General features: G+C 53.2%; 1 protein-coding gene across 1 annotated transcript in view; it reads right to left on the bottom strand.

Moving 5' to 3' along the window:
• LOC122387385 overlaps positions 1-24,531 on the bottom strand; it is a 155,609-nt gene that overhangs the window by 88,345 nt on the left and 42,733 nt on the right. The window lies entirely within an intron of this gene.

Here is a 24,531-nt window from a genome sequence, read left to right as displayed (position 1 = left end):
TGAGTCATAGTTAAGTCGGCCACAAGCATTTGAGTCGAGCCCCGTCTCGGCGAAGACAATGGATCAGTAAACCCACACCGGATGCAGCTTTCTCGGCCACCCCGCGGCATACAGTTCGGATGAACCCAACAGAGAACCCCCTACCCAACAGGACAGCCACACGCTACCAGCGCCCGGGAACCAGCTATAACCAGATAATAGCTCGGTTCCCGTCAACAGAGCGAGGCGGAAATGCGCACTGCTGACAGGCATGTTTCCGGTCCAAATACAGGGCGCATACAGTGTGCGGCGCGCATTGAGCTCGGTTACGTCCAATCAGTGTGACTGGCGCTGTGGCTGGGCGTGTGCCGCTCACGCGAGAGCTCGTATTGTGTCGCACCGACCTCGAGCGGGGTGAGATAGGCAGGGCGATAGGCAGGTAGGGTAGGCACAGCGGGCGGGGTCGGGCGCGGCAGAGCAGCGTAGTCCCACGGTCGGGGACGGGGGGGGGGTCCGGAAGGGCGGTGTCACAGGTAACTGCCAAACCCGCGCGGCGCCCTGTGCTGGATCATCACGCGATGGGAATGACAAGCTGCCACTGGTATCATCCTAGTCACCGTCATCACCCACGTCAACGTCAGCATCACCGTCATGGGCGTGGATGTTGCCGCCATCCCAGGACTCGGCCCAGATCGCCGAGCCAGGCGTGACAGCTGAAATGGTCGAAACACTGGTGACCCGTGACCGTTTCAGGGACCCGCCAGCCACTCTCTCGGTTTCCATAACGAAGCGGAGAATGAGCTCTCACCGAGTGACGGAGAGACCGGTCAAAACAACAGACTCCGCCGCCCAGCAGGCGCATGGTTCACCGAGTCACAGTTTCCAACAGGGTCGTAACTACTGGCTGTCGAGGCCGCATTGTCTCCGAGGGATAGCCAACGGCTCACTCGAGAGCTATAATTGCCGCGTCCAAAGAAGCGATGCGCACGCACTGCTGGGCCGAGTTACAGTGAGAGAAAGCGGCGGTCGTTATTTCTTGTAACCGCACGGCGACACGTCTGTCATCAACATGTCATCGACAGCGGCGTCGGTGACAAGTGGACTGGAGCGGTCGCTGGGCGTGATGAGCACAACCGTGGCGCAGAGGAGACAAACCCAGCAAAGCGAGTCGTGTCTATATGCGCTACGTTAGCCGCAGAAAAGTAACGTGCTAAGTCGATGATAGGCCGAGACGTATGTTTGCAGTGATCGTAGCGGAGGCAATACTGATTATCGTCTGCGGCGTAGTGAATTACATAGAGCAAAGCCGCCGTTGGGGATGGAAGGGTATACCAAACCAGCCGTCAGGAGCATCAAAAGCCGTACGTAAATACGTACCAACGACTGACCAACCGGCGGACGGGCCGGTGTTGCGGTGGACTGGCACTCAGGCCAGGCGTCCGGGAACGTTTACATACAGCATTATTCGTGGAACAGCACGCGGGCCCAGCACAAGTGAAAGGTGTCAGTCTCGAGGCGGCTCGCAATCAGGGGTAGATCGGCCAGCAAGGGGTGCAGGGCCGGTGAAAGGCACCAGCCCGGAGGGAATCAGAGGCTGGTGTCGTCTATCAATGAATGATCCGCTCCAGTGACGTATGCTAATCGGCGAGGACCGAACGCGACGAAATATGTAGACTGAGTTTCGTCACAGCAAGACGATGTGATTGATCGGTGGGAATCAGCATGTGAGTGACGACGTCGACGATGTCTTTGTCAACGCCAGTTCCCATTCGTCTTTCTGATGGTCTCTCCTTCGCGCCTATTCACAATGACTGCGACTAGCGGCGCAGCTCGACCTCCAAACTGGAGACGAGTTCCATGAGAGTTCAAGTGGCGAGCTCCAAGAAAAGTCATCGACACCGTCACGCCCACGACACCAAGCGAATCTCGGCAACGATGTGGTCACAGAAAACGCAGCTTTCGCCATCCTAGACGGAGTCGTTTGGGCAACCACGAGGCAACGCTCTCCCAGGGAGGCGAAACCAAACCCACCCGACACGAAAGTGGAACTAAAACCGCACTCTCGCGGAATGGTAACTCATCCGGACACCGTATTGTCGGGTGGTTTCCATAAACCACACAACTCTTACAAGAAACCAGCTTTCTGACAACTCCAGAAACAACAACTGAGATCCAACGACCAGGCGACCATGTTATCTCGAATGCTACACTCGAGTCACGCACGCTCAGCGTACCACTCGAGCACGCGTCTGGAGCACTGACGCAACTGCTCCGAGTCTCATCGCCATGAGGCGGGTGTTCGTGTTGTGTTGTTACTTTGAACACGCACTCCACCTCACCCCTCACCGGCCGCCGTGGGGACGTGGATCGCCGTGAGATTCGTTGTGAGTCGCCGCTGTGGGTCGCCCAGCTGTGGGTCGCCGCTGTGAGAAAGCCGGTATCAAGGCACATCTCTGACACAAACAGTCGAGAAGCGCCGTGTCAGACCGTGCCGTCGTGCTAAGGTCATCCTGTCTGCCCCGGGCGGCGGCCAGAGAAAGTGGTCAGTGTTTCGGGATGAAGGGCGGCGCGGGCGCACATTGGACGCGCACACGATCCACGCACGCACGGTCGCGCCAGGCGAGGATAAATCGTGCCGGCAGAGAAAGTAAATTAATAAGTGCCGCGCCTGATTGGTGATGTATCGACATTACAGGGAGGGGCATTGATGAGGGGTGTGATCCAGGGGATGAAAGGACCGTCGGATTTGGAGGCCATCGCAGAGCCAATCGAAATCGAAGGTGTTGTTGTTACACTGTAGCGCAGTTGTCGGACGAGCTGAATCACTGCGGAATTTGGGTCAGGTTTGGATTTGGGCTGCGTCTATAAGTTAGATGGGCCTCGAGATGGGTCAGCGTTTGGGCGTGGGTCGGATCTCTTTCTCAGTCGGTGGCGGTCGGTGAGCTTTAAATTAAAATAGATGGGCCGGTAAAGTGGCTCACCTTACTGCTAACCTCCGCGCTTCTCGGCCAGAGACTGATGACCCGTGTTCCCGCATCGGCTCCATTTCCCGAGTGCGGGTCAGGAGACGCACGCCGCCTCCAAGGCGCGAGTCATCCGGCCACCGAGGGCTGGGGACAGGTCGGTCCCGTTACCTGCTGATCTGGGGCCTGCACCACTGAGGGCGGACCTGACCCACTGCCGCCACCGTCAGTCCCATGACAAACCCTCCGTGGACGGCCGGCAATCGCACGGAACCATCGTCACCGCAGTCTCGGCTCTTCCAGAGAGCTACCCAGCGGGTCGTCAGCGCCAGCGACACAGCTCAGTCACGGCCTCCTCACAGAGACAAGTCCGACGCCCTCCGCGCGCAGCCACGCGTCTCTTCCCGGCGCTCATTCAGCCTGCGCCGCAGTCGCCGCATGGCGACCACCCTGGCGCACCGTTGCGCCACACATGTCGACAGGAGGCGCTCAGATGAGACGGCACGGCGACGGAGACGGGCGGCAGGCGAGCAGCGTCCTCCTGCGTCCCAGTTGTAGACCGGGTCGATTGCATATCGCCCGATCGCAGTGCGGGGCCTCTCGGGCCTCTCAAGGACCCGGTCTTGGGACATGGTCGGTCTCGCCGCCGCCGCGCCGCCAGTTCTGCCTGGCGATATCTGCATAGCTGGAAATACGCTCCAGAATACGAGAAAATAAACTGGAAAATAAACACGAGAAGCAAACTCTCGTCCAAGAAGCGAGCCGTTGCCTTCAGTACGAAAACAACCGTCTCTGAAAGACCGTCATGATTTAAAACATAAACATTAAGACATATCATACAGCAACAACAATTTGTCTTTTCACCAGCTTCCATTTACTAGCTAATTTCGGTGCTCGGTGATCATTGTTCGGTGCACGACACGAGCACTCGGGACTCTCGGGACTCCCGTGCTCTGAGCTCCCTTTGGAGCGCGGCTGGGCGGTCGTTACCGCCCGCGGCAGAGGCGGCCCGAGTCGGGAGGCATCCCTGCATGCCAATGACCGGGGTCGGGCCGCGGCAGGCTGAGAGGCGCGCCAGGCCGGGTCGGGGAACAGACGGGCTGAGAGACGGGGCAGGCGGGGTCGGGGAGCAGACGGACTGAGAGGCGCGCCAGGCCGGGTCAGGACGGCCGAGACTGTGAAGCGCCGTCTCCCGGAGAGGAGTTGAGTGGACGACGTGATCAAGATACAAGGCAGAATCTGATAAACGAGGAAACAGAGGTTCAGCTATCTGCTGTGTCGGGTCTGGAGCTGGCTATCAGTTGACAGGTTTGCATGTGCAAGTTATGAAGGCAAGGACTCAAAGTGATGGGGTTAAGACATTCGGAAATGGTAAAAATGTAACAAATGACGTCACTAAGAATAATAATGCAAAGCAGACAGCGATAAAGACGTGGTGGTGACATTTAGAACCAGTAAAAGTGAACAAAATACACATATTTAAGCATTAAGTGTTCTGAGCCGGGCTAACAAGGGACTAAATAACCTGGGACAAAGTCCGAAAACAAGGACGCGTTGACAGTAAAACCCGCTGACAACTTTATCTCGAACATTAAATGGACCAGAGACAAACAAGGTCGAGTAGGGTTGGACGAGAGCGTTAAAAGGCAAAGCCACTGCTTGCTCGAATGGGATGGCCTATAGGGCTGATGGTCTTCAGATAAAACGGCGACCGTCGGTCCCAGACTGTCAGTCAACCCTTGTGTCTAGACATCTCCAACAACTTCTACATTCACTAAAACGCTAAGTTGATTAATGGCATCCTGAAGCTCACACGGTGCCCGCCATTACGCAGCCTTTGCCGCTCCCCTTGGAGCTGGCGCAACGCCTTGTCTGGCGCTCCTATTACCGATTGCCTGGGACGGATCCCGTGCGAACTTGGCCGCGACTTTCACCGGCCAGTCAGGTGGCACCGCCGCCGCGCCCGCGCCTAATTTGTAAGTGCCGCGCCATAATCGATTCGCTGAGGCAGGACGCGCGCGGCCATCTCTGCTTGCGGTGCTGTCCGTCTGGTGTTTACTTCTCACCATCAGCCCCGAGTGTGCCACTGAGACTGGTGTATACCGCACAGAAAGAGGAAGGCGAGACCCGCACTTTGCTTGATAAAGGTGCCGGGACTACCCCAATCCCGTCGCCCGTCTGCTCCAAAATGCCCATAATGGGGCGGCACTTAGCGTCAGGAGGCAGGCGGGAGCAGTGCCGGCGAGCCAGCCAGCGGCGATCCCTGTTTATGAAACTGCGAGCCGGCCAGACGGCTAATCTCAGTGGGGCTGAGTCTGTCGGCATTTCCTGCTCCGGCGAGGGAGTGGCGTCACCCTGCCATCTGCGGCTCCCGGCGACTTGGGAACCACGCGCGGCAGCTGAACCGGCCGGCCGCTCCGCGCGCGCCGCCGCGCCGATACCGTCTGCAGAATCGACGGATTGTATCTCTGAATGAAATACGATCGGGGCGGCTGGACAGTTATTGTAGGGTTGTTGACGGTCCACGCTCCGGTTTGTTGCAACAACACCGGCTTCTGTTGTGAAACCGCCCCTCCAAAGTGCGTCACAAGAGCCGAGCCACGCAAGCCAACATTACGGTGCTGACTCTGACTCGCGACTCAGAGCAACGACCTGACTCCCGATATTTTTACTCGCGACTCCTGGCGCTACCATGACCCGCGAGAAGCTCTCCACTCCAGCGGAACTCGACTCTCGGGACGCGGGACTCGCAGAACGGGTTCGCTCGAGCCGACAGAGCCCACCTGCAGCCCCGGAGACGTGCACAGCCTCATTCCGCAGTCAGCCGACACTGCGCCCTTCCGGAGTTCATGTCTCATTCATGAGCTCTACCGCGATACAATCGCCAAGCCAGGCAGACAGAGTCGTCCGCCCGACTTTCCAGGCCGGTCGAGGACTGCACCAGATCCGCAACGGAACAAAATAGGCTGACAGCCGAGTTGTGAACAGGACTTTAGCATAAAATATGCCCGAGTTTCATCATCGACCAAGTTAAAACTAAGCCTTCGGTTGTCGGCTCTTGCTCGTATGTTTTAGAGGTATTCATTAAAGTGACAGCGGACACATGCAAGGCCTTTTACGTCGACGGCTCTTCAATCTACCTCAGATTTCCTTTTACCGTTGCTCGTCTTTGTTTACCGTACTTTTTGGACACGACTATAACGCGACGGGGCTGTTTTACCCTGCCGCTCCAAAGCGGCCCGTTGCCCGGCTCGCTCTCAAGTCCTGGTGGGGCCGTTCGTCACGTCAGCAACACAGCCAGAAACCGACGCCCGGCAGGCGCACCACCAAAAACTGCCTCGGTGGCCGTTTTTGCTCCGCTAGCGGTCACGCCGGCTGGGAGCAGGCGCGCGCGGAGCGACGCACGGTGTGAGTTTTGGCGGACCGGCGGCACGGGTGCGTTCCGACAGGCTCGTGCTGGGTGACAGCGGCGGCAGTGGGCGTGTCGGGTCAGTGTGTCGCCGGTATGGAGCTGGGGCTGCTGCTGCAGCTATTTCTAGTGTAAAAATGAAAATAATGTGCAATTGGCGATGAGCGCTCGCTCATTTGGATGAATGAACAAATAAAAAACATCTGCTAGAATCAGCATACCTATTTGTTTAAGACATGTGAGGCAACATTTAATCACCGTCGCCCCACTAATACCTAAAAAAGCAGCTTTTGCCACAAATCCATACAAAAGACGATTACCCTAAGTCCATTCTGCCACCTGCCACCAGGGATGCAAATCCGTCTCCCGAGGTTTCGCGACCATCGGGCGCCAGTGCAGCAATCAGCACGTTTGACATCAGCCAACCGGTCACACCATCGACCAATGACCCATCCCGACCATTGCAGGGTCAATTGCGGCTGAGTTGCGTCAAAGCGTGTCTCATCTAATCCGTTACATCGTGTCGTGATTCAGCCGCCGGCGGCCTCATCCCTGTGGTACCGGTCGGCATGGTTGCACATCTGCACGGATGGCTGCGGGATGGACAGGGGACAGGAAACTGGACGGAGGGGGAGCGGCGGCCGGTTTGGCCACTCGGGGTAGACTGGAGATGATGAGGGAGGCTAGGGGAGGGAAAGATAACCAAAAATACCGACGGATCCACGTCATTTGCCATGATCGGATCACTTTGGGTTGGATGATAATCTCTAGACGGGCGAATGATAATAACAATCCAAATCTGGCTATCATATCAGCGTTAGTAAACTTCCGGCTTAGTGGAACAACATCAACAATATGAGTGGCACAAAACACAAATGAAAGGAAGGGAAGCAGCGGCACGCCACTCCGAGGCCGCTCGATTGTTCCCCGCTGGCAACACTCGTGTGTCTGGCGTGATGATGAGCTCAGCCCTCGGCAACCGTTGAGGCATGCGACATCTCAAGGAAAACCACTGAGAGATGCACCAAACAACCGGTCTGCCGGCGCGCGGCTGGGCGCCGCCGCCGGTCAACGCTCGCGCTGCCGACGCTCGTTCGGCACCCACCTGTTTCCTGCCCGTCAGTCGGCCCAGGGTCTGACTCTGCATCCGCGGCTGGCGAGCCGCCGGGCCGCGTGGTCTCGGAGGGACGTCGTACAGGCCCTCAGCAGAGGGGTCTCTGGACGCCGCTGCTGCTGCCGCCGGCACGCGCGTCGGCTCGCTCTTCTTTCGACGCTGTTTGCGGGCGGTACCGTAGTCGCACTCGGGGTCTGATTGGACTTCCCTGAACTCCTCGCGACGCTGCTTCATGCGTGCAGGTGTCCGCAGGCCGAAACGGCGCCGCACCGGGCGCGGAGAGGCATTCGGACTGGCCACAGGGCTGCTGACAGGGCTGAAGGACTGCAGCTTCTGCTTCAGTGTGCCGAACATGGTGCTGGTAGGTGGTTGGAAGGACGATAACACCGCTCAGAAGTGCTCACGAAGTTCGCAGACGCGTCCGAAGTCGATCGGTGCACTCATGTCTCCGATCACAGTTTCGGCCGTCTCACAAAATCTGGCGGAAAACCGTCGCAAGCGCACCAGACTCGCGAGCAGTCGCTAGTTTTCCGCGTAGCACAGGAGGGTTTGCCTCTGCTCACCGAACGAGAGGCACAGACTACCGGGTTCGTACCCAGACGCACACTGCACAACTCTCACCGCAGGGATATCGCACTCGACCCGGTCGCGTCGCTCGACAGAGGAGCTGGACCGAACTGCCGGTCCCGAGCGACTTCAACGCTGGCGGCGGCGGCCGACGGCATTCAGCGCAGAGCGCCGCGCCGACGCGACCGGCCCTCATCGCAGACCTAGCGCCGTACGGGCGCAGCCCATCCGTGCAAACTTCAGGCAACGAGTTTATTTACTGCTGGGGCTTCTGGGTTCTGCTGACTTGATGTTATACAGAAGAGGGTAATAAAGCCGAGGTGCGATTATGTCATTGTGAACACCTGTGATGTAGAACCAATTAATTCAAGTTAATGGCCAACACATCAGATTGGACTGATGTATAAAGGTTTGCTTTAGCTCTCCCTCATTTAATGGGAAGAGTAGCATTACTTGTTTGTTAATAATGAGATATTACGTCCTACGATCAGCTAATAGAAAGATGAAATCATGAAAGCTAAAGAACTAATTAGTCTTAAATATTTTATTCATTAGACAAATACTTTTATGAGACAGGCCTGCACATAAACCCCATCATCATACAGGATCGATGAATAATCTCCCTCCATAAAACTTTCAGCATTCCTACCGAAGGCCCGACCGGCGCCGACCTTGCAGCAGCACCTGCAGTCGTCCGACCGTGGGACTTTTTCCTCTTCCGCAGCAACATTCACGCCTGTACACAGTAAAACACCACAATGTCGTGTGATCGGAGAGCGGTGCGTTCACCAGAAAACCGCACCACTTCCAGGAACCGCGGCCGGGGACAACTTCCTGTGGCGTTCCATAACTGAGCGCTGACGCAGGGCGCAGCTTCAGCGGCTGTGTGCCGTGTGGTGTCGGGGTGCAGCTCAACCTCATCGGCAAGGCATCCCAGACTCTCAGCAGCTTCCTTCCCCTGTACCTGTCCTTGGCACAACATACTTACAGCCCCTTCATTTATTGACCGCAGGATAGGTGGGCGGAGCGTCCAACACATCGCTGAACTCGTTTTCCTCCCGTCGGAAGCGCTGCACGAGGGGAGCTCTCAAGAGAATAGTTATAGAAGCCGATCGTGCGGCGTGACAGGTCGTCTCGACAGAGAACGAGTTTCCTGGAAGGATTGCTAGCTAGTGCTGTTCACTATCATTAGGAGGTGGTAAGGCCTGCCACAAAGCCTCCTTCTCTTTCAGAAGTTCAACTGTGGGGAAAAGGAGGATATATGACGTCACAGCTGTTATATCTCTGTCTCAAAGGGATGTCTCAACTGGAAAGCTCAGATATTGTCAACACGATAGCCAACAAGTCAGTGAGCTTTCAAACTGAAGTTTCCATGTGTTTCCTAATCCCCACCCCTCGCTGACTAGGTATTGAGGTCCTTCCCGTAAGTGCTTCCCCGCCCTGCCCCGGGCGGACCTGCACGACGCACGTGCCGACACAATGGGGCTGCAGTCGCGGCAACAATGGCAGGGTCCGCCAGCGGCGGCGGCGGTCCTACAGGCTTAGGCATCCGGCGGTGGTGGCGGCGGCGGAGACAGCAGCAGTCAGTGGTCCGCATGGCGTAGGAAGGGAGGAATGGAACCTGGAGTTCCTTCGCTGCAAGGCGGCCGGTAAATGATGGACTTATTAGGCGGCAGAAAGGTCTCAATACGATCATCAATTGGTACTTCATAATATGTAAAACGCAAAGGTAGAACCTAACATTACACAAACACCAAAATAAAAAACGAGCAGACAGTCTGACAAAATATATAAGAGGAGCTGGACTAGGTACATAAAAAATAAAATGACAAGAAGAAGTGGCATAATCATGGTTCAATGTCTTCATAAGCAATAGTCATGTCAGAATACATCAAGAATGGCATCGTATGTATACCCAAACTGGAAACAAGTTATAAGGTCTCTGACCGGTACCACTCATACAGCGCCACTACCGAACCGGCGGACAACTGACCGACGACCATTCACTGTAGCGTGGACGCTAACAAATGAACGGACCACGCCAAAAGCCTCCGAAAATAAATGGGAATTCCTGTAAGATTGAACACAACGATGGCATGTTTCCATATTTAGCAGGCATCCGCGACGCAGGGGGACGATTGAGCTGTTTTGTGCGCGACTCAGGTGCGTTGCGGAGATGGCGTCGTTTTTCATCCAGGTCTAAAGACGTTCGCCGTTTTTCTCCGCCGTCTGAAGCGGCGGCGGCGGCGGGCGCGGAGCGGTAGCGGCGGCGGCGACTGCCGTTTCACAAGTTTGTGTAATTTCTGAGAGCGCTGCGGGTCCGCGGGGGACCGGCCATGAGCTGATCGATGGCCCACGTCCAATGTCGCGCCGCAGTGTGCCTTACGAGCAGGCCCATACGCGATTGGTTTTACGACGAGCCGCAGAGTCTGACAACTGCCGGCAGATGCCATTCGATGAGGCAACACAAGCCATCATGCTCACGTCAGGGTCGACACCACCCCTTGGTCACGACGAAAAGACATTTAGCAAGCTGTCGTTCGAAATACAACAAGCCAACGGCTGTACGACAACATCCCCAGTCCCCACTTGGCGCTGCGTTGACCCGAGGTCACGACCTCTCCGTGATCATGGCGACACGGTTGCGTCACCTGTGCCCACCGCCGGAGGCTGGAGAGCCATCATCTCCGGCGGAGGAGGCCGCTGAGTGCTAGTGTCAGCTCCATCACAGACATTAACAAATGAGCCTAATGAAACGGCCGGGAGGTCCGACACCGGTCGGGGCGGCTCGAAGGTCGGCGAGCCCCACCGCAAGGCGAATGATGAAATCAACACCCTGTGTTTGTCCAGCAGAATCTGGCGACGTTGCATCGGAGATCTGCGCTGTCATGAGCGTCACCCTCGGGATGAGTTGCAGCAAAATGACCAACATCTAGGGTCAGGTCGGGGACAAAAGCATGAGGCGTGGTCTCCGGGAGAGGTCTCCCGACGTAATCAAAATAAAAGCAGAACTGTTGCTGTCTTTTTTTCTCCCGTTAGCAGTCCGTCGTGTGTCTGTGCCCACAGGTGGTCTTCAGGACCAATCTGAGTGGCCCTCTGGACTAGTCCAACAAACACAGCAGCGCATATATCACTGACGGGAGGTACCCGCATCCTTCCTGAGAGGACGACGGCCTCCGTCACGCCCAGTCCTCAGTCAAGGCTACCGCGTTTGTCACCGTGACATCAGCCGCGCTTATCTGTCTCCACAACAGAACAGCCGATAAAAAGGTGGCAATTAAGGCAGGGAGGGATCTGTGGAGACATTTAAACCGCATACCACACCACGACAGGAACAATATAGGTACATACTCTCTTCGAGCCGTGGAACGCCCCGCCCGGGTTTCGCTGCTTAAAATGCATCACTTTTCACGGCACATTCCGTAAAAGACAGGAAGAAGCATGATAGCTCTTTAGAACTGTCACAAGAACATTTAAATGTGAAAAGAGACTCGCTTGTTTCCAAAAGCGCGACATAAGTTCAAGGCCACTTAAACCACAGAAAACAAGTTAGAGATATTTAACAGGTAGGCATGGAGAACAAATATCCCCGACTGTCGCCAAAACGGCACTTGGCTAAATAATTGGAGTTTCCAGCATACCGAAAGGCTCATTTGCAATTCATGAGAATATCAAATCCTTAAAACATAAGGTGGCGCTGCCTTAGCAACCTTTGTTCAAATTGGCACGAAACCTGAACGAAAATATGGCCCAAAAATATAGCGGCATATTTGTTGAGCACCAGAGCCATGCAGGGATGCACGCTAAATGATACATCTTCGTGCAATTTTAGATTGTGCATTTCCGTGATTGAGCGTGCGCGACTGGGTTCAAGGAAGTATATTGTCTGATAGAAGGTCGTATGCCTTTCACGACACAGACCGGTTCAAATATGCAAACGGCAACTCCAATACGCGGTGTGCTCATGACGTTATGTAAATAACAAAAACTTTTCCGATAAGGTGCATGACCTTCCCAGGCGTTAGCATTCGAACAATGCAGCCATGATCACGGAACTACACTAAATGCCTCAATTATTACCCGTATCTCATCTGCAGTCAAATTTTCTCTTGCAGAGCACGTCTAGAGACATCTGCACGGCATCAAAGCTGGCGTTCAGCGTAAAAAACTTTTTTAACACCACTATGAAATAAATTATGCTGTCATCGGCGTCAGCAGCACCGTCACCGCGACCGCGACCGTCTTTACTTGTGATATCAATTTCAGATTATTGCCAGGCCGTAAAAAACATAATGCAATACCCCCCCCCCCCCCTACAAAGAAAAAATTAGCTCGGTGGAAATAAAAACCGTTTCCCAATCTTTGAGCATTTCAATGCTAATGATTTATTAAAATAAAAATGACAATTTGAATTACACTTGCTTTCAAACGCAAAATAACAAATTGGTATTTATCGGTAGATTCGCACCATTTGATTGAAAATAGTATATAAAAGGTTGACATTAGGTTGGCAATTGGCATCTCTAGGCTTAACCAGCACCTCCTACGATGCAGCTGCCGCCGCGGAGTCTGGCGCGTCTTCCGTCCGGTCATGACCGGCCAGCTCCCACGGGAACGTGTCTCTCCGAGCTCAGACACACCACTCTGCACAGAGGTATACGGCTGGGAGAGCTGCGGTCACAGTTGCAGTCTGCACCCGGCCCGTGCACGGTATGTGACCCGGGTAGGGCGCTGGACGAGAGCTGTGACCGTGGCGACAGCGGCAGCGGTAGGGGATTTAATTTCAGTCATTCAATGACATTTCATTCAAGTTTTATGACAGGACTGCACCTATTACTGGGTATCTGCCTGTTGGTGATAAATTCAAATAAACAAACAAACAAATAAACATTTAGTGTGCAATGTTGTACGTACACAGATGCACTGATTCGCCAATTCAGACTACTACTTCATTTCCATTCCAGACCAACTATCCTCATCCAGCTGTCCTATCCAACATCCAGCATCCCAGATGCGTGGGCGCAGCGGAGCGGAAAATGGCGTGATCGGAAAACGATCAGCTCATTTGGACTCCACCTCGATTACACGTGGGCGGTGACAGAGAAGCAAAGTAAAACAAACACGTGATCAGGATCAGGTTACCTTGTGTGGCGTGTGTGCGTGACTGGGTGTCCAATTATTTCGGGCGGAGGCGCTTGCCTATGAGTATGTTTCCAATGTAGGTATCTTTTAATGCGATATAAATGTGATACACCTTGGTGTTAACGCTATATTGGAAATATGATCATGTTTTCAACGCAACGGTAAAACGCGCGTTTTTTAACTAAAAAATGCAATAATCGAGTACCAAGTACCAAACAATCATGTCAAGTGCAACATTCGTTGTTTTCCTCGACGATCCTATTCAAACCCATTACAAATTGCAGGAAAAAATGCACGACAAACCGGTTTTCGTAATGAACAGCATGCCAACTCCCCTTACATGTAATACACAAACGAATTAGGCACATCTTTCAGAACCACGTATTTTCAGATGCGCCTGCCATTAAAAATAAAATAAAATAAAAACTGAATCGTGTAAAAAGCAAGGCTTTTAACCGCAGTTTTAGCACTGAAAAACAAAGATGGAAAAATATTTCACATAGAAAACTTAAAATTTAAATGCCGTGTCACGCGCTGCTAACTACTTACATAATACATGCATCAGTGAGCGTAAAATCCCAACCACTGAATTCAAAGGGTGGCGAAATCAACTGCGTTGGACATGTTAGATGGTTATCAACTTCTACTTTGCCTTGGAAGTTCGCAATCACCCATGCATAACGGACAAAGAAGCTTTGCAATGCAAGTAAGTTCACGCACTTAGCTAAGGATTTAGTCAAGGTGCAGATCATTTGAAGTGCTAAAACTCCTTCTGTCGATGCTGCACCTTGAAACAGAAATGCTGGAAACATGCAAAAGGCATTTTCCTTCAATATTAAGGCAACCGTGAGTTCTAACGTCAGAGCCTAAATACTATAAAAGTACGCCAAAATCAGTGCTAGACATAAAGCACATGGCTTTAGAGGAGCTCCTGTGCATATGCATTGGCGTCCGAAACCTGGGCTAACGCTGCACCGTGGCTTACATTTGTCGTCCTCCGGTTTGAGCCTGTCTCTAGCTCATTGCAAGGCATTGTCCTGAATGGAGAGCTCATTTCACAACGAGGGCCACGGGCTGACGTGCTAAACTTAAGCCGAGCACATGCTTATGCGTCAGCATACTTTCTCATTCAAGAAGTAAATTATTTAGTCAAGCAACTATCCACTCATTTCACACTTAGATACAGCCATGCTCTCTGCAATCTGCATCAGAGAAAATGCCACTAGTCACTACCCAGTGCATCATGTGTTTTCGAATGACCCAAAATAATGTGAAACCACCGTCTGCGTTCGTAGCGGGGCGAAAGCGGCGGTAAGCGCGCTCTGAAAACGCGAGTAAATACCGCCGGTGTCGCCGGGAATCAATTGTGAAAGTGTCACGGACCACGGACGGCAATCGTTGGTGTGTGACGCACAGTGGAGCGATTTCCACCGCAGCCGCCGCTGCCGCTCCGGTCTGACTCATATAACTTCCACCAGGCCGATGCTCTCGTGTAACATCACATGACTAGACAAAACGATCATAGGTCTGATGGCGACATTTATTTTTTCGTTACTACCTAGACGTATCGGTTGCATCCAGACGTGTGGGAGATAGTTGGCATTTGTGATTTGAATCATGATGTTTTGCATGTCTGATAAACTGCATATTTAGCACAACCTGCAATGAGGGTAATTAACCCGGAAGAATCGACAGCCTTTCACAAACTCGATAGTGAATCAATTGTCTTATCACCCAAATAGGGAGGACACTGACCAGCCTCTTCAGTTGCACTTTTTAGAGACCTGTCAGAAATTCATCGATATATCTATGACTCACTGTGCAGAGCATGAACTCTTTATCACGTCTGGATAATGTCTGATGGTGTCATGTCATTGTCCCCCTGTCAGCACGACAGGAGTATCACCTGGCACCGCTACTGCTGAGTTGGATAACGGTAACTGTTATCGCTGCACGTTCGGATAACATGGAGAGGAGAGGAGAGGAGAGGAGAGGAGAGGAGAGGAGAGGAGAGGAGATGAGAGGAGAGGAGAGGAGAGGAGAGGAGAGGAGAGGAGAGGAGAGGAGAGGAGAGGAGAGGAGAGGAGAGGAGAGGAGAGGAGAGGAGAGGAGAGGAGAGGAGAGGAGAGGAGAGGAGAGGAGAGGAGAGGCAAGGAGAGGAGAAGACTGGAGAGGAATGGAGAGGATAGGAGAGGAGAGGAGAGGAGAGGAGAGGAGAGGAGAGGAGAGGAGAGGAGAGGAGAGGAGAGGAGAGGAGAGGAGAGGAGAGGAGAGGAGAGGAGAGGAGAGGAGAGAGGAGAGAGTGTGAGTGGGTTAGAGAGGAGAGAGAGAGAGAGGGAGAGAGAGAGAGACAGAGACAGAGAGAGAGAGAGAGAGAGAGAGAGAGAGAGAGAGAGAGAGAGAGAGAGAGAGAGAGAGAAAGAGAGAGGGAGAGAGAGAGAGAGAGGGAATAATGAGGGCAAAGGAGGAGAGCAGAGCAGAGGAGAGCAGAGCAGAAACGGTGAGAGGCTCAGCTGCCGCCACACACTGTCCTCCTCAGTGATAGAGCACGCCCGTCGGCACTGGCTCTTTCCGCTGGCTCGTTCATTCTCGTTCCGTTAAAGACTCGCTCACGACTCGCCCTCAGCCGCCGGTGGTGTAACTTGTCGTCATCACCCGCTGAGGAGGATCCTCCTCTGCCTTTGAGAGGCCGGACCAATTCAAATGTGCAAAACAATGAGCAAAAACCATTCATGAGATATATGCACATAGTAAATAAATGTCCAGTGAAATGCAAAATGACATGAGCCAGTGTATGATCCGCATGGGAGAAACTTGGCATCGATGTAGGATATTGTTTTGGTTTTCGTTACCAAAGTGAGGCTAGTATGGATATCATATTTCCAACTCGGTCAGCTACTAGGTCATTCGATTCAGTTCGGTCATTCGATCGAAGCGTTGTTTGCATCGTAATTAAGAGCCCTATTGTCGTGTGCACTGCGCATCTACATAGTGGTATATTTAACTTATAGCGAGCTGACTTGAGACGTAATACCGCCATCGAATCAATTAATCAGCACTGTTGAGCAGGCATGCATTTTCAGAAGGCTTCTAATCTAGCCAAGCAAAGCGTGCGGGGATCTTGTGAGAGATCTCCATGGATTTTTCAGCGCGTCGTCATCCGGCACGCGAAGGGCATACCTCGGCGGCGGAGCGGCGCAATCTTCACAGGTAAATCCGACCACGACCCTAACCCCTCCCCTTCCCCATCGCTGGCTGACGAGCGCGCCTCACTGCCAGACAAAATTACCCCGCACTGTGCCCGCCACCGGAAAGTTCGTGACACGCCGTGCATGACGAATAGACGGCAGCGGGGAGCCATCCACCGCCAGACGCGGCCTGCGGTCGGTCTGTGGCTGATGGAAGGGCTGGATCGAAAGGGTTGGCGACGGGAGAGACACATCCTGTCGAAGAGCGCCCCTGACACCGGTACAGGTGTCATCAGTAGCTGGAACATCCCGCCGTAACCGGAACAGAATACAACCTCCCCCGGTCCCCAGCGTGGGGGGGGGAGGTACATACATTGCAGGAGAGCCAGTGACCGGCCCGTCAGGCTCAGCCTGCAACTAATCACTCAGAGGAGAGGGCTGCGGTTGACAGCGGCGGGAAGTCGGGGGGGGGGGAGATGTAGCCAGTGCCATCGGTCTGACGTCATCCCGCCTCTACCTCAGCCTGCGGCTCCGAATGCGAACGGACCACACGACCACCCGGCTGAGCGGAGGAGTCGGAGCAGTGGCGAGAAGACATAATATGGAGGTGATTGGACGTCGCTGGATTTGTGGGGCGTCGAGACTCACACAGGAGATCATAAGATGGCCATGGCGACGAGTTGTGATGTCATATGCTGTTCGTTTTCACGGGATGATTTTTAGTACTATGCGGCCTCCCAGAGGACGTATCTAAGAAGGACTTAGGGCCCTAGCCTTGGAACTAGTCCAGACGTAAAAAGCGTCATCCAACAATTATCAGAACTTCATTCCAGCATTAGCATTTCTACAAAAATTAGCAACCAAAACAATCACCATATCTTCATTCCAAGCTCTGGAGAATGGCAAAAAATCTAAGCCTCAGTCATCTCGGCTGTGCCACCAGTAATGAGCTCCTGGCAGATTAGCCGAGCTCAGACCCCATGGCAGCGGAGACCCGGTGGTGCTAGCGCCCACTGCCAACCTGCAGTCTCCGCCGCCCGGTGCTACCTTCCTACCCGGGCACTGCAGTCACCCGCCAGGGGCCGGGCGTCGCCGCAAAACCACAACCATTTCCGAGCCGCGCCTTTTGGGGTGCATCCACAGGGAGTTGCCCAGCCCGGGTAACACATCCGTGATACAGGGTGAGCGGCCGATGGATATCCAACTCGTTTCAGAGCCAGCACGGAACAGATATTGCATACTCCCCGTATATCCTTACCATCTACACAAGTTGTCCCAGTGAAAGTAAACCCACGCTGACTGCCGCGTCATCCAAAGCAGGACACAGCTCAACTACTTTCCCCTTATCTGCGCGGCTAAGGTGTGTACGGGAATCAATGGGAAATTTCCGGCCGACATACTTCACCCACAGAGCGAAATACGCAGCGGGATAGATCGCTGACAGAACATTGAAGAGATAAGACCGGCTGCCCCGTATGAACTCCAACAGACAGTGCAGTGCAGTCCTTGAAAAAGAGCATACCGCAACACGGGTGGACATTTCCTCTCCAATATTGTACACGACCCGGCCGCAACAGGGGCGTTTAGCCGCTGAGATAGGGATGATTCGAATCTGTTTAACAAGACAGGCAACACATGTCGGGTGGTGATTTTCACACAGCAGTCGCGACCTGTTCTCGGTACTGGTGTCGACAGGTGGCTGCCAACACACTTTGGTATGTGATAACATATTTATTCTTCAGCAGAGCTGTTTGCAATACCAGACGATACCGAGAACTATCATATGATCGTTGCTACATAGACAGGCAACGTAGCTAGGCAGCGCGAGCCACATGCACTAACATAGCCATGGCTATAGATCACGCATGGTCGGGCTACTTTTACAAACGTTCAAACCTAGCAACTGTTCTGTGAGCGAATCCAAACATCCGTCTGGCTCTGATAAATGTTCATGCAACTCAGCGTGGGCCAACCAATGACAAACTACACTCCCCACCTCTATAAGCAATATCTCATCATTTACCCACCGTTCGGCGGTTACCTAATCCTCAGTTGGTACGTGAGGTGGGAGGATTGATCAACCAACGCAGACGGCGCTACTGATTGCAGCCTTGACCAAACCCTGCTCTCAGCCATGGCACACAACATGGCGCCGCCCCACAGCCGAGACTGTCAGCACAAACAACAGATGGAATGGCTTGTTGTCAGACAGCGCCGCCATCTGGTCGCCAGGTGACAGACAAAACACACAAACGAAATGACAACCAAAACACACAAACGAAAACAAAGAGAGCGAAACGGCTGAAAATGATACGGGATTGTAGAAAGTCATGCGTGTCACGCTTTGTACTGGAATTTGTATCATCAATTTTTTGTCTCGACTCCGGAGCAATATTCAAACACTAATTGTTTTCGACAGAACAAAGGGAGAACTTTCCATCCGGATCACGAGAGCGTGCCTTGAACTGATCTGCGTGCCAATACAGGCTGATCGTGCAGCGTCATCACGTCCATCCGATTATTCTCTGGCCCAGCAGAAGCGCAGCTGTGCTCAGTAGTAGCCCACAGCTGGGCCCAGCAGCAGCCCACAGTGGGCCCAGCAGCAGCCCACAGCTGGCCAGCAGCATCGCAGTCGTGACCCAGCACCTCGGCGGAGGGCACAGACGCGCCGGGGACGGACACCCACACAGCGGGGATGGTGTGACTGGCACCGGCACAACACACCCTCTGGGACTGGACCTGCCACAAAGAGAAGCCGCGGCCGCCGCACCGCCGCCATACAGTCATCGTCACCCCTACCACGCCCAGCGGGGGTCGACCGGGAGCCTGATACTGGACGCCGGGACGCGGTGGGCGGGCTGGAGATGTCACGACAGGGTGGAATTAATTTCCAGCTGAGATCCCCCTCCCCTCACCTAGCGGTGTAAGAAGGATGGAGAATAGAGAACGGTTCACCCACAAATGAAATCCTCGACTCTCAGCTTTCATATCTTAGCTCTCGGCTCCCGTCTCTCGGGTCTCGTCTCGTCTCGTCTCGTCTAGTCTCGACTCGCCTCAGCTTGGCTCGTCTCTCGTCTCGGCCCGGCTCGACTCAGCTCTCACTAGTTCGTCTCGCCTCGTCACAGCGAAGCGTCGGCTCTCAGCTCAGCGCAGCGTCGTCTCGCGGCTCGGCTCGCGGCTCTCAGCTCAGCGTCGGCCACCAATCACCGCATCCAAGGTCAGCCGGTATTGCAACTTATACATGCATGTGCCAGCGCGCTCGGATCTGCCATTGCCTGCAGTGGTATGCAGGGGCGCGACACGGCTATTGAATAAAATCCAGTCCCGGCTATGGAAAAATGGCCGCGGTTTGGCGTAGTCTCAGTGGCGACAGATGAGATGCTGACGGCGGTGGGCGGTGGCTGAGGGCCTCTCATCACTCCGTCCCCCGTCTCCTGAGGGGACGCTGAGTCTCGAGTGACGGACTCTGACGCGTCTGATGTGCTGCCACCGACCCTGAGCGCACAAATTAAACGCCGTTTCAATCAAGAACAAAGGACGCCTGTCATTAGGTTGGAATGTTTCAGCTAGGAGCGCCGGCGTGCGGCGGCGGCGATGGCGGTCGCCCATCCGTTTGCCCGTCCGTCCGTCCGCCCGTCCGTCCGGCCCACAGGCGGTTGGCACGTGACAGCCGAAGGGGACTGTCACACCGCATGACTGATGACCCCTGCTGTAATAAAATCGCCGTCTTAGCTATACGGATTTACCGACCCATATCACCACTGAAGGGCAGTATTCGCCGCAATACGAATCATATCCGAGCGAGGGGATATGAATACCAATGCTGATTCAAAGCCACAGCTCTGCCGCCGCGAGCAGGGAACTCCTGCAATTACACCACGAACGTCCAGCCGCAGTCGGCGAGTTAGACACGGTCTCACCAGTCCAGATGGTATCGCCCGAGCGTCCAGCTGTCAGGTTCGCCTTCACGCCAACTGGGCAGCGCGGAGCGAGCTCCAGGGCCGGCCTTCGGCGCCTCCGGCCCGGCGCACGGACGCCACAAAACGGGTACCGCCACCGGCGCCGGCTGGTGAGGGAGCTCGTGGCCCTCCGTTCGTCCCTCCGTCCAGCCGCCGCGCCGGTTCGTCCGCCCGCCTGGCCGGTCGGCCGGGTCCGTAGCTCGTCTGTCTGCATACGGAGGACGGACGGCCGACCGGCCGGCGCGGTCGGCGTGGAGGCAGCGCGGCATTCACCGGCCTAATTATTGTTTACGTTGCAAAGCGATCCGCCCCGCTTCATATCTACGCCTCACGATGGCGGTGAGGGTTGGAAGACAAGCGCGTCGACAGACCGACGGACGGAATAGGCGAGAACGCCCTCCGTCGAGCGGCTTACGTCTGCTATACATGACCACTAGCTTCATCCTTGCGCCGGCATTGTGGTTCAGGTCGTGGTCTACTTGAAGCGTCATAACCTGCCTCACTACACGCCATTACTGGGCACTTCAAGTACCTGTCGAAGCACAGTGAGCGATCCCATCGCCGGCCGTGGGAAGGACGCGCCCCGTGCGCCGGTGACCGGGCCGAACTCGAGGTCAGTGGCTGGTATGTGACGCGCTACGTGGCCTGAAGACGGGCCATCATTACGTTACGGCCGTGAAGTCAGCCTGGGACGGAAGGAGGGAGGGGGAGGGGACTCTCAGCGCCCGGAATAAGGGCCGTTCTGCACTGAGCCGCGTGCCGCTAACTGCCACGCTCTATCGCCAGGGTCGATTTATGGAGCGTTTGTTCCCTGTCGATTACTGACTGGCCTTACATCAAATTAGGGGGAGAGAGGAACACCGATTCCAGAGGACAAAGAATGAGAGAAGGACGGCGCGTGATGAACAAAGTTGAGGAAATTCCGCGCACAATGAATAGAAGATGAATAAGTGATGAAAGTTCCGGCCAAAGCGGCGTAGTGCGCTAGTTAATGTGCAGATCTATCAGCCCGATACCGTCTCCACCTCAATTACAGGAGACAAATGGCTTGAAAATGTGGCGTTCAAGGACAAAACATCGATTACCTATTGCAACTGCGCCGACACCTGTTCATTTTCATCTAAAACTCATTAATAATTACGTCTTATTCATACTAGTCGGCACTGATTACCGTACCGACCGTTTGAGCTGATCTCTAAGCTCTCAACTAAAACTCTAACAGGCGCAAGAAATGGGGGAATATTTGTTTCTGGTCCCTAAAAAGCTGTTTCTGGCACCTAATTGCTGATCAGCCCCAAAATGCTTATTCGACCCTAATATCTGAATCTGGCACCTAATTGCTTCCACACAGCCTAAAGTTGCCAGATCGTCTAGTTGAACTCCGTATTTGCTGTTTGCTGATTCAGCACCAAAACCAAAACATCCAGCACCTATTTTATTCCACGTTTGCCTACCTAATTCGCGTAATCTTCCTGATTTTATGTATCCTAACAACATGAACGTTGCATTCGGTGATGTCAAGTGCCATTTTCGCCAGTGGAGATAATGATTAATGCCATTTCTAGCCAAAAGAGAATCACTAGCCAGCTATGGTGCAGCATAGCAAGACGCTCCTATACCAGCCCGCTATGTAGAGACTAGAGATTATTGCACCCTCAGCCATTTTAACGTGAAAAGTTTGGATCCGTCACTTCCAGCCAGGCTCTCAGGTCATAAACTGGAGTAAAGCAAAATGTCAACTCTGAACAGACATGCCACGCAACCGGCCCTCTTTTCAATATTATTAGCTTTCTGCAATCATCGTCTGACTCCATCTCGATCAAACGCAGCATCCGGTTTCTACAGGGGCGTTTGACTGACCGGCCACACAATAACCAAAAACAAAATCAAAGCTTCATGCACACATATGACATAAGTAAGAAACGGATGAAAAAGGCACAACCACGGCACAACTCTGCGCGGCAAACAACGGACAATGTCCCACGCAAGATCCCGCGTTTCTTCAGCGGCCTTGAACGGAATGAAAACATTACATTTCTTTTTTGGAGCTATTTGATGACGTCAAAAAATACAATACCCGTTTTAATGGTCAAAATCGAGACAATAACTCACAAAAATGTTTCCCTTGAACCATTACAAATAAATACTTTTAAATATTTAAATGACATTGTTTTTTCAAACAAATCAATATTATTTGCTTACTTAAACGTCATATACAATGCTGAGATCACTACGGGGCTGTCTTAGAGTGTAGCTGCACTGGCAACCTTTAGGCTAGACTCCAGGGGTCATTATACCAGAACAACATGATTCTACCAGCCAGTAGTTCATTTTTCTACTAGATTGGTGCTACGCTCAGCATTTAGGTGCTAGATTCAGAAAAAAGAGTAAGGCGTACCGATGAATAGGTGCCAGAAACAGCTAATTAAGGTCATTTTCCATGATTGGTGCTGGTATCCACCAAATAGGTGCTGAGGACCAATTTTGGGGCGAGTCAGCTTTTAGGTGCCAGAAATAGCTTTTCTGGGACGCAATTAAATGGCGTCCCAAGAAATGTTACGAGGCTGAACACAACCTGAACATTAAGGACTTGCCTAGATAAGATGGACCATAGCGGTGTCAGCCTGGCAAGCCTCCCGCTGATTGGGGTTCACTCTCGCTTCTCCTCTTGTCGCCCACGTGCCAGTGCGGTGGTAGCCGGTTAGCCCAGGCAGTCACTGGTCGCTCAGCGCCGCCTGGCCCAGTGCTGCCATCTGTCGAGCCCAGTTCAAAGCTGCTGCCGGCTGCTTCAGCTCAAACTACCCCTGCTCGGTTTACTAAGCTCCATGGTTTGTCCGATCATTCATAATCCAATAATTGGCTTCAATTAAATAACTAGGACAAAGCAAACCCTTTTGTAGGTTCTGAGCACCGTCTCAAAGGGAAGAGACGAGTGGTCGCCGAATGGATACCGTTTTTGCTCCCTTTTGCGGTTACCTTTCCATTGAGAGGGAGAGCGAAAAATAGAGGTCTTCGAGAGTAGTCTTACAGGGAAGCGTGTGATTTTCTGTACTTAAAATAGTGCATCAAACGGTTAAGAGGCACTTGTTCGCGATATATTGATCTCGACAAAATGGGGTCTTTCAAAGACTAGCTATTCTGTCACAGGTATTTCGGCGGAAAATGCTACAACCTTGCAGGCACCCATTCGTCCCAGAAAAAAAGACAGCCAAAATGGCGACACATAGGGGTCCACGATTACAAATCATATGTCTAACCTTTAAGTCAGGATTCGTCGGGACAGGTTCACTGTTGAACGTACATGATTATTGATACCTTCTTTGAAACATTGGGCTGATTCATGAATGGCATTCAGTGACGCGTCTGATTCTCAGTACGGATGTACCCATCGAACCCCGTAAAAATGCGTCCACGGGACATCAGAAAGATCCCAGGGCGCAGCCCATTCTTGGGTATAGTTCAGAAATTTACTCACCTCTCTACTAAAAAAAAAAAAATATGCCCACAAAAGCCATGGTCTGTGTCCTGGTTGTCTCGCCCATTTGGCATGTGCTGCTGCAGCCCACATGATAACCACACTTGGAAGAGAAAGAAACAACAATGTTCTTTGCACCTGAGGCGCTCCCTCCTCGCACGTGTGGCAAATGCAGCTCGGCATGTAGCGCAGTGGCTGTCGCGGTTTTCCACGGAATGACATCGCTTTGTCAAATCGGCTCTCGACCTGACACGTTGCATGCTGTGGCAGCGGCTGTCGTCATTAAGACATTCCTCAGAGCTAGGAAAACCGACGACATATCGATAAGCATTAATTATGGCTGTAAATATAGGGAAATGTGGCTGGTATTTGCTGTGTGGACATATGAATGTCCATCGATAGTCACGCTCATGAAGAATTTGTTCTAGTTTAGTCTGATTCAAAAGAAAAAAAAGGCAGCAGTTGCGACACCCTTTCTGTTGTAATCAGGCCAATGACACATAGCTACCGTATCACTCATAGCTTCATAGATCGTTCGAACGCAGTCGTTCTGCGTTCGAGCGCTGCTGCCATAGCTGCTGCGCTTTCACTCGACACCTAGCGGCAAAACGACGAACCAGTAGTTCGGTTGAGAAGCGTCGGCAGCACCTTACGAGAGCTTCTACCGATCAGGGTCTATGCAATTGTATGGCATTTGGCATGGTTCGGTGGTCCACGCCACTAATATTTATTACG

The sequence above is a fragment of the Amphibalanus amphitrite genome, unplaced genomic scaffold, assembly GCF_019059575.1.
Source record: "Amphibalanus amphitrite isolate SeventyFive unplaced genomic scaffold, NRLGWU_Aamphi_draft 000285F_arrow, whole genome shotgun sequence".
NCBI lineage: Eukaryota > Metazoa > Arthropoda > Thecostraca > Balanomorpha > Balanidae > Amphibalanus > Amphibalanus amphitrite.
This window is presented reverse-complemented; position numbering and strand designations above follow the sequence as displayed.